At 35.7% G+C, this 18,820-nt stretch overlaps 1 pseudogene; it reads right to left on the bottom strand.

Annotated features, from left to right (window-relative positions):
• Positions 1–7,187: 7,187 nt before the first annotated feature.
• On the bottom strand, positions 7,188–8,139 carry LOC138168404 (olfactory receptor 4F21-like; annotated as a pseudogene).
• Positions 8,140–18,820: the final 10,681 nt, after the last annotated feature.

Genomic DNA, 18,820 nt, shown 5'->3' with positions numbered 1-18,820 from the left:
TATGGGCAGATGAATACATATGTGAGTGTGTGTATATATTTGTACAGGTATACATAGATAGAAGGCACAGGACCAATTTAATAGGAAGGGATGATACTTAAAAAGTGAAATTGAGAGGTGAGAGAGGAATATAATGAGAGGAGATGGGGGGAGACAGAATGGGGTAAATTATCTTATATAGAAGAGGCAAGGTAAAACTGTTATAATCGAGGGGAAGAACAGGAAGGCAAAAGGGAATGAGTCAACCTTATTCTCACTGAATTTGGCTTAGGGACGGAATGACATACACACTAAATCGGGTATCTCACCCTACAGGAGAGTAGGGGAGGGTAGGGGATGAGAGAGGGGATAATGGAAGGGAGGGCAGGTTGCAGGGGAGGAAAGTTGGAAGCACCCACTCTTGAAAAGGGTCAAGATCAAGGAGAATAGAACAAGTGGAGGGAAATATAGTCAGTCTTTCACAATATATCCACTACTGAAATGTTTTGCTTAGCTACATATGTACAACCTATATTGAATTGCTTGTCTTCTTAGTAAGGGAGGAAGGGAAAGAATCTGTGTTTCAAAGTTTTGAAATCAAATGTTTATATGTGAATACACACACACACACACACACACACACACACACACACACACACATATATATATATATATATCATTATTACTATTCCTTTACATGCACCTGGGAAATAAGACATACAGGCATTGGGGCATAGAGATCCACTATGCCATACTGGAAAGTTGGAGGGGGGTGGGAGGAGATATGGGAGAGAGCAGATTGGGGGAGGAGATATTCAGTGTGATCGCTATTTTGGGGGGTGGGTAGTGGGAAAATGGGGAGAAAATTTGTAACTCAAAGTCTTGTGGAAATGAATGATGTAAACTAAACATTTTGAAAGAGAGGAAAAAAGAAACAATAAAACACAATCAAAAGAATGAAAAATTGAAAGAAAATGTGAACTATCTCTTTTGAAAAACAGTTTGTCTGGAACATAGATAAAGGGGAAATAATTTTAAGAGTATTGGGCTACCTGAAAGCCATAATCAAGAAAAAAGAGCCTAAACATCATCATTCAAGAAATTATCAAGAAGGATTGCCCTCATGTTTTAGAAACAGAGGGTAAATTAGAAATAAATCCACCAATCAGCTCCTGAAAGTGATCACAAAATGAAAACTCCCAGGAATAATATATATAAATTGCAGAGCTCCCAAGCCAATGAAAAAGTATTGTAAGCAACCAAAATAACCAATTCAAACCTCATGGAGCCACAGTCAAGATAACACAAGCTTAACAGCTTTCACATTAAAGGATCATAGGGTTTGGAATGTAATATTACTGAAGGCAAAAGAGTTTGAATTACAATCAAGAATCACCTACTCAGAAAAACTGAATGCAATCTTTCAAGGGGAAAAATGAATATTTAATGAAATAGAGAACTTACAAGCATTCCTTATAAAAAGACTGGAACTAAATAGAAAATTTGATTTTCAATACAAGACTCAAGAAAAGCATGAAAAGGCAAGCAGGAAAGAAAAATCATAAGATATTCAATACGGTTAAACTCTTTATATTCCTACATGAAAAGATGATACTTATAACTCCTAAGAAATGTATCATCATTAAGGCAGTTAGAAGGAGCATACATAGATAGAGGGCATGAGTGTGAGTTGAACATGATGGAACGATATCTAAAATAAAATTAAGAGATGAGAAAGAGGAATGTACTAGGAGAAGTGGAAAAGGAGAGATAGAGTAGATTAAATTATATCACATGAAATAAAAGTAAAAGAGCTTTTACACTGGAGAGGAAGATGAAGGAGGTGCTGGGGGGAGCACTTGAATCTCACTCTCATCAGAATTAGCTCAAAGAGGGAACAATATACACACTCGAAAGGGATATTGGTCTATAGTTTTCTTCCTCTGCTTCAATTTTACCTGGTGTAGGTATCAAGACATTTGCATCATAGAAAGAATTTGGTAAGACTCTTTGTTGTTTTCCTATTTTTTTAAAACAATTTGTGTGGCATTGGAATTAATTTTTCTTTAAATGTTTGCTAGAATTCACTTATAAGTTCATCTGTTCATGTTTTTCTTTAGATCATTTATAACTTGCTCAATTTCTTTTCTCTAAGATAGAGTTAGTAAAGTACTCTTCTGTTCTGTTGATCTGGGCTATTTATATTTGTGTAATTATTCATCCACTCACTTCATTTAAATTGTGTTTCATTGGCAAATAGTTTGGCAAAATAGTGCCTAATAATTTATTTCTTCTTTACTGGTTATGAATTAACTTTTTCCACACTGGTAATTTGCTTTTTTTTTAATCAAATTAGCTAATGGAATTTTTATTTTTTCAGTTTTTTTTTCAAAAATGGTTCCTAGTTATGTTTATAAGTTCAATGTGGGGGTTTCTTTCAATTTATTAATCTCTTCTTTGATTTTTAGGATTTCAATCTTACTGTTTAATTGAAAGTTTTTGGTTTGTTGTTTTTCTAGGGTTTTTAGTTGCATGGCCAGTTCAGTGATCTGCTCTTTCTTTTGCTGATGAACAGGTTTAAAGATATAAATTTTCCCCTAAGCACTGCATTGAATGCATACTAAAAATTTTGATATATTATTTCATTTTTGAAAAGAAAAAATTAAAATTAACACTGATTCTACTGTATTGATTTTACAGTGTAATTATTATTATAACATTGATTTTTTTATAATTACATGAGTATCTACCTGAACTCACCTTGTTCAGGAAAGGAGTTTTCCCTCTGAGTTAATTTAAAAGTGAGGTTGAAAAGAAAAGTTGATATAATTCATACTGAGCATGGAACATCTGCATGTTATCTGTAAGCCCCAACTAATTTAATTTGGTGCCATACCCAAAGACACATTGTCAGTCCTTGTCCATCTTTGTGTAATTAGGGGAGGTTTGATCTCCCCCAAGGGGACAGCAAATCTGATGCTACAGATTTCCTGGCCAAGATTGTTAGACACAAATGAGAACTATAAAAACAATTAATATTTCTTAATGGCCAGAGAGGGGTATGATTAGCCAAACTTAAATGCCAACCCACTTTTCATAGTATAGCCTTTTGTAATGTTCCAAAACTACCCCATACCCCACTCCATTTCTGCATGTTAATAATGAGGTTCCCTCCCACACTGGGGATGGTGGTGGTGAATCTGACCCATTTTGTTAAGTTTTACACATCACTATTACTAAACTGATTTTGCTTGGAGTGTGTACCTCAGTTCACCTTCATTGAGTGTACTCACCACACATTGCTTTTATTATCTATAATACAATTATTGATTATTTCAATGATTTTTTCTTTATCCATTCTTCTTTTGATTTGTGTTTGCTTGTTCATATTTACTTTGTTATGCTTCTAGATGTCAAATTTTCCACTTACCTCTAGTTCTTTCCTCATGAATTCTTGGAAGTCCTCTATTTTGTCAAAAATCAATTTTTCCCCAGGAGGATTATAATCAATTTTTCTGACAAAGTTATTGTTGATTATCCGCCTAGATCTTTTGCCTTCTAGAATACCATATTCTGAGATCTCTGCTCCTTTAAAATAGTGGTTGCTATGTAATGGTGACACCTCTGTACTGGAATTATTTTTTTTCTGGCTTATTGCAGTATCTTTAACTTGACCTTGGCACTTTGGGCTTTATAATGTTCATTAGAGTTTTCATTCAGCCATTTTTTGTAGGAGGTGACAGTGAATTCTTTTAATTTCTACTTTGCCCTCAGGTTCTAAGATATTTGGTCAAGTTTCTATTTAAATATGATGTCTAGACTCTTTTGTTTCAGGGCCTTCAGGTAGTTTAATGATTCTTAAATTATTTCTCATCCATAACTTTCTAGGATAGCTTTGTTTGGTTTTTTTAGATACTTCAGATGTTCTGCCTTTCCAGTCTTTTGATTTTGTTTTATTATTTCCTGGTGTCTCAGGGAGTAATTTAGTTTTATTTATCCAATTTTAATTTTCAAAGAGTTGTCCCCTATAATTTCTTTCAGATCAGGCATTTGATCTTTGTTGTCTCTAAGCTGAGAGCTCCAGAAGCTGCTGCTGCTACCCCTGTTGCAACTAAGGTTCATCCACAGTGCTTCTCCCATGTTCTGGTCAGCTTCCACATCTTACCTACCATGTGCCAGGTATCATGCTAATGCTTTTTATAAATATTATCTCATTTGACCCACACAACAACTCTGCAAGGAGGGTGCTCTTGTTATCCCCATTTTACATTTGAGGTAACTGAGGCAAAGTGACTTGCCCAGTTGGTAAAAGTGTGTGGTTAGATTTGAATTCTGGATTTTCTGACTCAAGGAGCAGAATTCTATCCACTCTACTGCCAGATACCTATGGTAAAGAGAACCATAGACAGAAAGGGAACCACTGGAGTTTATTGAATGGGAGAATAGTAAAGGATAGGATGATATCCTAAACATAGTAAGGCCTGTGTGTTCTCATTTATTGATTAGCTGATCCTTAGGACTGTATAAATGGTGGTGGTTAGGTGGTGCAGTGAATGGAGCAGCAGCCCTGGAGTCAGGAGGACGTGAGTTCAAATCCGACCTCAGACATTTAACACAAAAACTAGCCGTGTGACTTTGGGTGAGTCACTTAAGCCCAATTGCCTTCAAAAAAAGGCAAAAAAAAAAAAAGACTGTATAAATGAAAGTAGAAGTAGTACTTGAAATTTAGTGAAATAAAGCTAAAGCTTGGTCTATACATATAGGAATCTCAATAATAATGTGTATACTCTCCAAGGAACATGGGTCAACTAAGTCTTCACTGCATCTAACATGTAAAACTCTTATGTTTCTAGTATCCTAGCCCATGATGTGACATACTAGCTCTATTGAACTTGCTTCTGAATGGACACCCTAATAAAACAAGACAGAATTTAAGATATCTACATAGGATTTGGGGCAAGATCTATTCTGTGTAATAGTTGCTTCCCCTAGACATTCTTGAGCGAGACAGGAAAACAAAGCACACTCCACATTCAACAACTTGATGGTGGAGAAAGTTGACTGGAATATGGTGGTTCTACTATCTTCATTGAGAATAAGTGATAGGTTTTTCTCTCAACTAATTTTTGCTATTTGAAGAGAAAATACTGCATAAACCATTCCATCTTTCTTTTCCATAGATCATGCTTAACTGCCTTTGAATGACAAAATCAAGTGTGTGCTTGCTAAAATGGTTTCTGGAATCTTATAGCTTTATTGATGTGGTGATCTTATTCCCACACATCAGAATATGAGAGAACAAGCAAAATGTAAACTTCCATGGTCTCGATTAAAGACCTTGATAATATTATAGCAAATTTGACTTGCTTTACATGGAAACACACCCATCTGGATATAACTGTAATGAGCACAGAGTACATGAGTAAAATGTAATCTGCTGAGTTTTAAAAGAAGCAATACAGATTTCTCATTCCTATTCATCAGACTGAAACTGCACATAGATTATGGGAATAAAGAATCTCTTCCTTTATTTATTTCTTCCTTCCTTGTTCCATTTGGTCTGCTTTCCATCTGCAGATATTTATTAAGGACCTGCTGTGTGTGATACATTGTGGCAGACGTGTTCAATATAGAATTGAATTGAATTCAAGATCCTTGAACAAAGAGGGTTTACAATTGAGTAGAGCATACATTATCGATAACAGAACTCTAAAAAACCTCTCCAAAATGGGAATTATGTGCAAGAGATAAATCAATTTTGGATATCTACATGGTCTATAAAACCCAGTGCCAGAAAAAGTGACATTCAATGAATGAGCAATGGAGAAAGTTAAGAGCTAGCCTCCATTGTGTTCATTCAGTATCCCCTCCACCACCACCCATGGCTAAATAACTCAACCTATAACCTTGCAAAAGAACTGAACTCTACCTCCCCTCCTCCCAGTAATGAAAAACTAAAAAGCAGAAACTTAGTCAGTCTAGTACAGCAGAACAGCAGCTCTATGTCCTGCAATAGAACTAGAACAGAAAAATGAGGAACAGAGAGAACTAGAGCAAAACACATGAGTGTGCATGTGTGGCACTCCATTAAGAGCCCATTATCTGGCTGACACTAATTCTGACACCCCCCCCTTTCCCCAAAGTAACTTGAAGCAGAGACAAAGATCACTGAAATATCAATTGCCCAGGAAGTTGAAAGAACTTTAAGATCTGAACCTCAGGGAAACTATCATCAAAGAATAAGGAATCAGAAAGTGAGTAATATGGGAATATAAGAAGGAAAAAAATACTGAAATTACTAAATATGTCAGACTGAAGGAAACTCAGTTAAAGATTTTGAGCCTTTTGAGCAGATCAACCAATAGGGAAAATAGTAATAATGGAAGAGATTATGATGTCTAGATGAGAAAAAAATTAATAATAGGGCTTAAAAGACATAAATGAAGTGCACAGTGTGTCCAACAGAAGTAAAGGCATAATATCAGATGAATAAGCATTTGATACTCTGAGAAGTCAGAAAAACATCATTAGGAGATAGTTTAATTGAACATTGAATGAGGAACCCAACAGAATACTTAGATTGAGGGAAAACAGATGAGAAGACCAGGGGCTAAGACCAACATGAACAATGATAAAGAGGTAGAAGAAACCCATCTGGGAGATGGCAAGTAGATGTTGTTAAAAGCAAGAGCATTTAAAACTTAATGATATCCAATAATGATGGGAAAAATGGGTTCTACTCATGATCTTAAGGACAATGAATACAAGGCTGAGGAGTGTGGACTCTTTTATTATCTGGTTCATAAAAACCCACAATATGTAGATTGGTACCATGGAATTTCCATGATAAAATAAGTTGTTTTCCTGAGATGCTCATAGCTAAACTCAGCAACAGCCAATCATAATTGCAAGTACAGATTCTTACAACAATATGACACTGAACTAGGTATATGACAACTGTGTGGTATTAATAAAACTCGGAATTATGATTATTTTTTCTATATGTTTCACTTTACAAAGTAGAAGGTGGGAGCAGGAGGTGTTACTCTATTCCCGTTGATGAGTAAAATAGCTACACCTCTAGAATCAAAAAGATCTTCTTAGGGTGTCCTAGGTCATGATGCCTGTGTACATGCTCTCCCCCACCCAAGTCTAGAAGCATTCGGCACAATCCTGAAGCATCTCTTGCTTTTGTTTCAGAAAATCCATCAAGATGTCTCCTTAGAACTCACAATTTTCCTCCTCAATGTTTTCTTTGCCACTTTCATGTCCTTGTTCCAAAATGTGGAGATGACTGGATTCAAAAGTGGAGTAACAACAAAGTCAAGAATGGCCAAAAATGTATCCAATGACAAGGAAGGGAATTCCCAAACATACGCAAAGAAACATGGAGCAAAAAACAAAAACACCACAGTGATGTGAGCTGATAGTGTGGAGAAAGCCTTGGACAAACCAGAAGAGTGATGCCTCACAGTGACAAGGATAAAGATGTAGGAAATGATTAACAGGAAGAAGGTGCCCATGGAAATAAGCCCACTGTTAGCAGTGACCACATGCTCTACCCAGTTGCTGTCTGTGCAGGCAAGTTCTGCCACCCGAGGAAAGTCACAGTAAAAGCTATCAATCTTATTAGGGCCACAGAAGGGCAAGTTTACAATGCAAACAAACTGAGACACAGCATGGGTCACCCCAAACAGCCACTACAAAACAAATGTATGTTTTGTGGCTCATTATGGTCAAGTAATGGAGAGGTTTGCAGATGGCTGTGTATCTGTCATAAGCCATGGCTATGAGTAGGACCATCTCAGTTCCTCCCATGACATGGACAAAGAACATCTGTATCATACATCCTGGGAAATAAATAACCTTATATTCACTGAAAATGTCAGTGATCATCCTTGGAGCTGTGGTGGAAGATAGACCCAGGTCAATGAGAGAGAGGTTGGCCAGCAAGAAGTACATGGGGGAATGTAGGTGAGGGTCACAAACCACAGTGAACACAATGAAGAGGTTCCCCAACACAATTCCCACATAGAATGAAAAGAAAAATAAGAAGAAAAGAATCTTCATTTCCCAAGAAGCAGACAGTCCCAGCAACACAAATTCAGTTACCACCGAGTCATTTACTCCATCCATTGATACAATTGGCATCACAGACATTAGATGACCTGAGTGTAGAGAACAAGAAAAATATTAGTACTGTGGAAACTAAAAGTTGATCTCTATTTTGTCCCTAGATTGTAAGCATTGGAAAGGAAATATTGAGGGAGTCACAAGAGAAAAAGAAAAGTTCTTGGAAAACGTGATAAAAAAGGGAAAATTACAGTTGTTGGAGGTAAACAGGTACATTAATATACTTGGATCAGTCAAATTAATTGGGAAAACAACAAGGAATTTTGCCACAAAAAATTACTAAACTATTCATAATCTTTAATCTCTAAATATCACTATGAAGCCTACCCCCAAAAGAGATCGAGAAAGATAAGGGGGAAGGAGAGAAAGCAGGTAAGTGAAGAAAAGGCTAAATTGAGGTGGAAGGTCCTACCTCCTAATCCTTCTTCCTCAATTTCTCTGATGATAATGAGGTTTAAGAAAATTGTCAAAGCAGGTAAGTGGGGAAGAACTCTAGCTATGAATGATCTGTGACTAATGCTGTCATAATGAACAAAAACTTGATAATATGCATATATAAACCAGAATATCAAGGTTCCTTAAACTCACTTGAAGGAAAAAGGTAGTATATTTGGTGTCTCTGCTTACTCTGAAAACATCATCAGGATTATGACCCAGCCAAGAATTCTCCAGGTACTGAGATCCCCAGAAGGGTTGTTTATCTTTGCCACTTTGAGATACTTCTCAAATATAACCATTCTAAAAAAAAGAACAAGGGAGGGGCAATTAGAAAAAAAAATCATTTAATCCAAGTCCCTCATTTAATTAATGAGTAAACTGACTACAGAGGTGAGAATGAGCTATTTGACCAAAATCACAGGATAAGTTAGTTACATAACCAAAACTAGAATCCAGGTCTCAACCCATTCCTGATTTACTATAGAGTAAATCTATACAGTATCTAAGAGGATAAAGAAGAGGAGGTGGAAGAAGGAGGAGGAGAAAAAACAGGAGAATAAGGAGGAGGAGAAAGAGGAGATGGAGAGAGAAAAGAAGAAGAAGAAGAAGGAGAAGAAGAAGAAGAAGAAGAAGAAGAAGAAGAAGAAGAAGAAGAAGAAGAAGAAGAAGAAGAAGAAGAAGAAGAAGAAGAAGAAGAAGAAGACATTTTCTGAGGGCAGTTACTTGGGAAGTGGTATGATAGAGTAGAAAATATTTGTGGATTAATTTATGAAAGACCTAGGTTCTTGTATTGGCATTGTTGTAAGAGTATCCATTGAAAGAAATGGGAATATTTAGCCTAAAGAAGAGAAATGAGGATCAAGACAACTGTCTTTAATTATGTGGAGAAAAGGCCATGATGTGGAAGATGGATTAGACCCATATTATTTACCTCTATCAAAGAAATGAATATCCAATTAAGTTACCCTTTCACCTTGGGGTCCAAGAAGCAATCAGCCTTGGTAAGATTGGTATTACTGACATATATCCCAGTCTCTATGATAGCAACTAAACCAACAACAATAATGATTTATATTAAAATAGGACTTCACCATTCACAAAGTACTTTCCTCACAATTCATTAAGGTAAATAATAGCATTATCACTGATTTTACTGATGAGAAAACTGAATTCCCATTGAAATAATTCACCTAAGATCACAGAGTCAGAACTACAGTAGGCTATCCCACAAACTGAAGAAGGCTCCAAATATCTCCTTCTCCTAAAAGATTTCTTGATTTCTCATGTCTTTGACTTTCATTCATTCTTTACTTCCCTTTCTCTTACCCTTTCTCCCAAACCTTATTTTGTTTCAAAATTTACAAGCATTCCCTCTTGACCATCTCATTGCCATTGAAAGATAAAAGTCTTGATCACTCTCTTTGTTGTTCTGAAGACATCCCATTTTCCAGACATTGGCTTTCACCATCAAATATGCAGAAGAACAATTTTAAAACTAAAAAAGTAAAAACCATTGTTCCCAAGATTTGGTTGGAATTTCTTTTTTGCTCTCCCTTTACCAAAAAAAAAAAACAAAAAGAATCTCTTCTTATTACATGGTTTGTTTTTGGTCTAAAGTATGTAGAAATGGCTAAGAAGTAGACTTTGTAGTTTGGCCTCCAGAACAAAATTATACTGATATATGGATACAAATATACACACATTTATACATATATGTTGTACATATATATATATTTGATATGTAAATGTTCAAAGTAAAGGAAGCTAACAACCAATAAGGTCTATGTTAACTATAGTCAAATCATATCTAAGTTAAATGTTCACTTTTCAAAGCCACAATTTAGAAGGAACATTGAAAAGTCAGAACATCTCCAGTAGAGAGAAATCAGGGTAATGACATCATTTCCTAGTGAAGATTGGTAGAAGAAATTTATGTTTACCTTGGGAAGAAGAAGGCATAACAGTCATCAATTACTTAAAGGGTTATCTTGAGAGAAAAGAATTAAATTTGGTTCTACTTGGCTATAGAAAAAAGTATTGGAATTAATGGATAGATGCTAGACAGAAAAGCTTAACATGAGGAAAATCTTCCTAATTATTAGGGTGGCTCCACAATTGGATAAGCTATTTCTAGGGGGGAGAAAGGGAATTGCCCCCATGGCTAGCAGTCATTAATAAAGACTGCATGACCATTTCTTGGTGATATTGCAGACCAGGAAAATAAAACATTGTTGGAAGGGGGTGGAATATATGGGAAACAAAAATAGGAAGATTATTAGCTTAATGCCAAAAAAGGAATAACTATATGAAAAGAATATGATAGAATTTAAATCCTTCTCTTACTTAACAGTTTGGTCACAGGACAGGAGGAAGCATCATTGGGGTTGAAAAAAGCCCAAGAACGTTAAATGCCCTGCCTTGTCATTGTCCCTAAAGAAAAAATAACTATATGTCCACACTTCACTAAAAATGAAAACACTCTGCAGGTCCAAAATCTAGTGACCTATCATTGCTGGTGAAACCTCTAATACCCAACCCATAATTGTGTACTACTGGTATTTGTCTTGAAATCACACAGGTTTTCCCTATGGGAGAATCAATGGAAGGGTTGCTTGGCAATGAAACAGGAGGGAAGAGAGATGGGGCAGGGAAGTTATCCTTAAGCTTTAGGGGAAAATAACATCCTTGTTGATGTGAAATAATGACCTTCAGGGAGGAGTTTGGAGTTATTGAGATAAGGAAGGAAGAGTGTCTCTACAGATTGGCCTGATATTTGCTCCTTTGAGAGAGGGAAAAAAAGGTAAAAATAAAGTTGTATCAGAATTATGCCATGACCATAACTAAAGGAGGCAAGGCTGTTGATCCATGAAAGGAGTAAGATAACAGAAGCTATAGCTTTCATAACACCAGGCTCTTCTGCCATTCTGATGCACTTTACAAAAGAATGGAGTGCCAGGAGGAGGGGAGGAGGGTGATCCAATATACTGTTCTTTCAGAACTGATTGTGAAAAAGATAAGAGAGGTGAGGGTTTTGTTTATAACTTGATAGGTTTACCCATTTATCTGTTGGTTTCTCTGTGGTATGTGTGTTCCCAAAAAAGTTATGTGGACCAAGCTGTGCTGGAAATTGCACTGGGTCTTTGACACAAAGCAAACCAAAGGATTGAGGTGTGATATTTTTCTGTTTCACCAAATCTGAAGTAAACTATTTTTTAAAGCTTTGCATTTTGGTTAAAGACTAGTATAGACCAGTCCTAACTCAGAACAGTCAGATAGTTAAGGATCAAGATTGCAAGGTGACCTCGTAGACCATCTAACAGTTTACAAAAGTGAGTTTATTTGGGCATAGCATGGAATGGATATTTAGAAAGGATACAACATTAATTTAATTAGATGCAGAGGGAAGGATTTTGGTAGGGGTAGGGGTTTCCAGGGGTGGCAGGGAGTTGAAAAAGTTCAGTTTTCAACATATTATGTTTAAGATGTCTCTGGTATATCCAGTTTAAGATATCAATAGGCAGCTAGAGATTCAAGACTGTATTCCACAGAGAACACAGAGCTGGATAAATTTGTAGCTCCCCAAGGGCAGGGTTCCCATTACCTGTTTCACTTCTAATATTAACTACATTGTGTATTTGTGGAAAATCTATTTAAATTTTATGTAATCAAAATTGTCCGTTTTGTCTTCTTTTGTCTTCTCTATCCATCATTTGGTCATGAGTCAAACCACAGAATTTCTTTATTTAGCTGTCTTAACAATAATACCTCTTTCTCCCCTTTAGCCTTTTCCCTTCAGGACAGACTATGAGCAAGATTTTTCATCACGCTGCAAGGATTTCTGGCTGCTGAGCAGGACATCCAAGAGTAAATCCTAAAAGTTGTACAGAATTTAGAGAAGACAGTCTGAAAAATTTTGATACTGCTTCAAGAAGTTCATCAAAGGGGCTGGATTTCAAGAAGTTCCAAAGAAACGTCTGAAAGCTTGAAAACATTTTCGAACAGTAAAAAACAGAAACAGTTTTGACAGGAAGAGCAGTTACAAAAATACTTGGCATTGAACTAAATAAAGAAGATTTCGTTTTGATATTGAAGCTTATCTCTCTGGAGTGCTAACTCTTATTAGTGAATTGTCTGTGAGTTAACAATGTCACTGCAAGGCCCATCTTCTTCACAGCTCTAGATTCTGGCTTCCACCTTCTCAACTTAAAAAAATGATTAATTGAAAAAACTCTGTGATGGTCTGAAGTGTGCTATCAAGAAGGTAGAAGTGGTCTATGACTTCTTAGTTCAGCATCTCAATAAAGAAGCAATAATTGGGGTCGGCTAGGTGGCACAGTGAGTAAAGTGCTGGCCCGGGAGTCAGGAGGACCCGAGTGTTCACTTAATACCCACACAAAAAAACTAACTGTGTAACCTTGGGCAAGTTACTTAACCCCAATTGCCCTCCAAAGGGCTAAAAAAAAAAAAGAAGCAACAACTACTTGTACAGAGAAACAAGTTTCCTTGCTCTTAGCCTTGCTTCCTTCCAATGGTTGCCAGGGAAGATTAGAAGCTTTAATGTGCCTTTCCCATGGTAGTTTAGAAGCTACATATGCTAAAAAAAATTTCTATATTTTCTGACCAGTTAGGTGGTACGGGTATAAGAAATGAAACATATTTTAAGGAAAAAAAGGCTTCAGAAGGACATTTCTGTTGTTGTTTGCACTGAACTTATTCTATAATTCATTGTACTTCAGTGCTGTCAATATTAGTAGCTGCTAGCTTTGTCAATTATCATGACTTCCTTTAGATACTGTATTGAATACTTGATTGTCTTGCTGGTATGTTCTTCCTTCCACGATATTTCCTAGTCTTTACACATCCCAAAAGGCAGATTGGTCAAACCTGGCTCTGTCTGGTATGAACTTACAAACCAGCAATTTAAAAATCTGTAATCTTTTTTTAAATATATAAAGTATACTTCTGGTTAAATATTGCTTTTGTTAATTCAAGTGTTGCGAATTAATCAAGAGATGGAGACATTTTTCAATTTTTCTGATTTTTTTTAAATATGGAGATTTGATTTGCTTAATAAAGCTAAAAGTTATTTTTGGAGGTGGAGTGTATATTTGGACTTAAGTTTTTGATGGTGTTATATTTAACTCCTTTGAAAAGATGCTAAGTTCAGAGAAAAGATTGGTATTCAAAAATATATGAAGAGATAAAAGTTTAATATTCAAAAACCTATAATGTTACCAAAATGATTTACTCTGATAACTATTACCATAAAAACAATCTGCACTAGTCACATGTTATGTACATCTCTACTATATTTCTAGAAGTCAGTTAAATAGATTAGACTGGAAGTATGCAACCATCCATATGAGTTATTTTTTCAGAAATATCTTACATACCACATATTTATACTATATAAATGAGAATTCAACAGTTCATATTTTGCATAAAAGATATTACTTTCAATATTGTATTTGTGTGGCATGACAAATCCAAAATTAGATGGTTACCCAGGATTAGGCTTTAGTTTTATTAATTTTGGTACTTTATTTAATCTAGTCACTTTCTTTTTTTCCATCTTCCAGAAAGAACTAAATATAATTCCTATCTGTCATTCATAGATGTAATGTGTTACTAATATAGTAACTATGCTGTTTAGAGCTCATTAGAAAAAAAGATGCCACATTTTACCCTAGTAATGCATAGTAGTTATGAGTTTTAAACCTTAAGGTTAAATACCAGTCAGTTATTCTCTTTGTAACATAGAGCATACATCATCACCATAATTTAATTTCAGTGACTAAAAGATTTTGGCCTTCATGTAAAGGGAAGTAGAAATAATTAATCAAGTTGTAAAATAGAATAATTTACAAACTGTGTTGATAGCACATATAAATTAATTTATAAGCTATTGACAGTTGCGAATTTTACTAAATGAAAACACACGGGGAAAATTCAGGTACTGAAATGTGCCCAGACAGGTGAACCAAGTCATTTAAAAATAATATCGGTATCTTAGCTGAAAAGAAAAGACTTTCCTTGGATGATCTAAAGCAGATAGTGAAAAGAAAGGGGGAAATCAGGAGGATTTTGCTTTGTTTTGTTTCTTTAGTGTTAATTGTGCTCAAGAATATAAAAAGTTCTATGAGACAGGGCTGGGGTTATGATATTTAGTGGGGAAAAAATATCCAAACGGGGTAAGACAGATAAATTGGCTTGGGATAGGCATTTTCTTTTACTATTAAAATCAATTATTAGTTTGTTTTGAGAAACATTTTATTTTTATGTAAAAAGAAAGCCTCTCTCTCTCTCTCTCTCTCTCTCTCTCTCTCTCACTCTCTCTCCCTCCCTCTCTGTCTCTCCCTTTCTCTCTCTTTCTCAACAAGAAGGGTAGAATATTTGTGTACCTGTTTCACCTCCATTGTGAGTCCCTGCTTTACCCTGATCTGGGGAACAAATCTACATATATTCATAAATGAACCTCAGGTATATAGCTTCACTCAGGTAATGATTAATTCTATGAGGCTCCAGATATTAGCTTGATTAGTAGGTAGACGGAAGATGCTACAGCTAGACGCTATAATCTTGGCTAAACCAATCTCAGTTGCCCTTTCTTAGGTACCCAATCATAACTAGCAAATGGATGAGAGTGAAAAAATGTGCTGATAGGATACCTCTGGAGTCAGGGTCTGTTGTCATGGATATTCATCAGTCACTTCAGCTTGAAGCTGCATATATCTCTCCATGAGGAGTGTTTTCATTATGTACTGAGTCAACAAAAAACATCATTCCATGGAATGTTTGATCTTCTTGTCTAGAAGTAGCCATGATGAGCAGAAGCAACAGGCTACCATGAAGATAATGCATTTTGTGTATTTAGATTCATTACAAACAATAGAGAAATTGAGCGACAGTAATCCAAAATAAGACAACACATACCTTGACAGTTGGTTGCTTCAATGTGAAAGTGAACAAAGGGTAGGGTAAAAATTATATTGGAAAAAAAAATTTTGAGATTTTAAAAAGGCTATTACTCAGAAGAGGAAAAAGTATGTTGCTGTACAGAATGGATAGACAGACTTGTAATCAAACAAATTCTAGTTTAATCCATTCTCTTATCACCAATTAGCTGTGAGATCCTAGGTAAGTCTTAAGTTCCCTAAACATCAGCTTCCTCACTTGTAAAATGAAGGTTATTACCTTATACTTTTAGTATCTGGCTCCTAAGGTATTTGAGGCTCAAATGATTATAGAACTTTGCTTCAGTGAATTTTTTTTTGACTGTGAAGTACATTTTCTTGAATTCTAACTAAAATGATTTTTCTTGGGCAAAAGATTTTCAATTTTATGATATCAAAATTTTCTATTTTATCTTCTATGACTTCCTTAATTTCTTGTTAGTTATGAATTCTCCTACTCATAATAATTACATGACCTAAATGTTAAAAGTAGAAGAGATCCAGGTAAGATACATTTCACAGGTGGGGCTAGAGGGATGTCTTAATCAAACAAATATTTAGGTGAGATAACAAAAGATAAAATGGATCACTTCAATTACATTAAGTTGAAAAAACTTCAAATGAACAGAAATTGGATCAAGTGAATAGATCTATCATTTTCAAAATTCTGTAAAAGTGGGAGAATTGTCCTTCTTGTGTATTTTCATACCTCTCCCATTTTCTATGATCTTTCAAACATCACTGACAGTGACTCAGCAATCATATTTGACAGTTTTCCTTTTCAAAATAAATTTTATTGACATTTAGTTTTGTCATTGCCTAATTTTCCCCCTGTATCCCTCTTCCCATCTTCTCTCCCTGACAGCCATCCAACATAACAAAGAAACATTTTAAGAAAAATCAGGAAAACCCTACCAAAATTTTGAAAAATCTGAAAATATATGCAGTTCTATGGTTCTTCAAAGGCAAAAAGGAAGGTGAATATACATTTCCCTTCTTTGAACTTTATTCCTTTTAATTTTGCAAAAAAAAAATATTTGGTGGCAAAAAATTGGAAATTAAAGGGATGCCCATCAAATGGGAAATGGCTAAACAAGTTGTGGCATATGAATGTAATGGAATACTATTGTGCTATAAGAAATGAGGAGCAGACAGACTTAATATTTACCTGGAGAGACTTATACAAACATGCTCAGTGAGAAGAGCAGAACCAGGAGAAACTTGTACTCAATTACAGACACAACGCATGTGTGATGACCAACTTTGATAGACTGGACTCTTCTCAGCAATGCAAGGTTATAAGACAATTCCAAAAGACTCATGATGGAAGGAGAAGTCTACATTCGGAGAAAGAAGTAGAAAGAACAGAGTTTGAATGCAGACTGAATCAAATTACCTGCTCTCTTTCTTTTTCTTGTTTGATATTGTATCCTCTTTCCCACTGTTCATTCTATCGGTTACAGTCTTTCTTTACAACCTGACTAATGTCTAATGTGAAAGTATTTGCAGATCCTATATGTGATTGCATGCCGCCATGGAGGCGTGAGGGGAAGAAGGAGTGGGGGAGAAAATTTGAAACTCAAGGGATTGTTGAACTGAATCTTGTAAAATAAAAGTAAACAAACAAATCAATAAAGACAAAAAAAAGTTTGCAAAATTCATTTTTAATTTTTTTATGTTCTTTCCATTTCTCTAGTCATTAAATATATTGGTTTCTCCTCTTTCCTTACTCAATTTTCATCAGTTCATGTAAAGCTTTCCATACTTCACTGTAGTCGTTATATTTGTTGTTTCTTAAAGCACAATAATATTCCTTTGGACTTATAAACCAGAATTTGTTTAGTCATTCCATATTCAACAATCAGTTACAAGTTCTTTCAACACCCAACAATGTGATGACTTGAATCAAGGGAAGGTATGTACCCTCTATCTCAAAGCATGCGTTAGATATTCATTCCTAGTTCTGTCATTTTTGTTCTGTCATTTCTAATGCAAAAGTAATTCCCTTTGACAGCAACAGAAGCAAAATCTCTGCCATCTATATCATATCACTTATCATCCTATTCAAACCAAGTAGTGACCCTGTCACTTCTTTGATCCCTCACTTAAAAAGTAAAATTTTAATATCATTAGTTTTTTTTGTCAAACTATGCTGATACTTTTAACATTTCCTGACACTATTTTACAAAGTTAACCCATACTTTTGAATTCATCATCTGTTGCTTTCCCTTACCTCCATCTTCTGTACATATCTATTTTATACTTAATTTGGCTGGTGAATTCCCTATGCATCTACATTACTCTCTTCAGGTAACTCGGTTTTTCTTCCTTAGTGGAATCATTTCTCTTTCTGTCTTCAGAATGTTAATGTTGAGAGTTTGCCATCCCTCCTGAGCATATTTTCCTATAGGATTTTAGTCTTTGGGATCCTAGCTGGGGGTGTATGGGATGTCCAAGGAGAACTATCACCTCTGGTGTGAGGGCTTGCCAAGGCCTTTCCAAGGCTGCTCATCCATCTTTGGTGTCTACCTGGTACTCAGTTCTCAAGCTCCAAGAAGTGGTTTCAAAAAACTGTAGCATGCACAATGTATAAACCCCAGTAACCAACTTGACAGGTGGGCTTAAATCAGGTTGAGGGCAACTGACAGACCTCAAATCCATAGGTAAGTTAAGCCAAGCATATGAAGACTTCATCCAGTGGAATGGGCAGATGAGAATAATTTGTTCCAATGGCCATGAAGGTAGCTGAAGTAGGCACTTGTGGAATGCTCAGATCTTGGTCAGATATGGAAGACACCAAAGTCATTCACTGCATCTTGAGCTATCACAAGTCATCCTGACTTTGGTCTTGCCACTGGACTTTGATAACTCTGGAAGAGGGAGTAAGGCTAATAGCTTTGTTCAATTCTGCCTCCTTTAAATGCAATTCACACACAGGTAAACACATCGCCCATAATGTCACTGGTCCTCCTTGAAAATGAAGGACAAACAACAATCCTTCCTCTGAACTCCTGGAAATCTACTTTCCCAAAATCTAGAGTTTGTGTGAAATAATGTATATTCTTTTGTATCACAAATTCTAAGAAAGAGTGGTCACTTAATCTTAAGACTCCGAATAATTTCATCCCAACAAAGAGATCTTCTATATAAGTGAGAATCAGATATAGTATACCATTCCCCTTTGTTGGTTCTTCTGCCTTTTGAAGAAAAGTTTTTGGGGTTTTGTTTTGTTTTGGGTTTTGTTTTTTTTTAAAGACAGAGATTGCAAACAGAGAGAGTGGCAGAGAGAAATCCATAAACATTTGGGGGGGGGGAAG

This window comes from Petaurus breviceps, unplaced genomic scaffold (assembly GCF_028583685.1).
Source record: "Petaurus breviceps papuanus isolate PSGF00001 unplaced genomic scaffold, PetGlider_PUasm1.0 37, whole genome shotgun sequence".
NCBI classification, from domain to species: Eukaryota; Metazoa; Chordata; class Mammalia; order Diprotodontia; family Petauridae; genus Petaurus; species Petaurus breviceps.
Note: the sequence above shows the minus strand (reverse complement) of the source record. Positions and strands in the feature narration are given on the sequence as shown.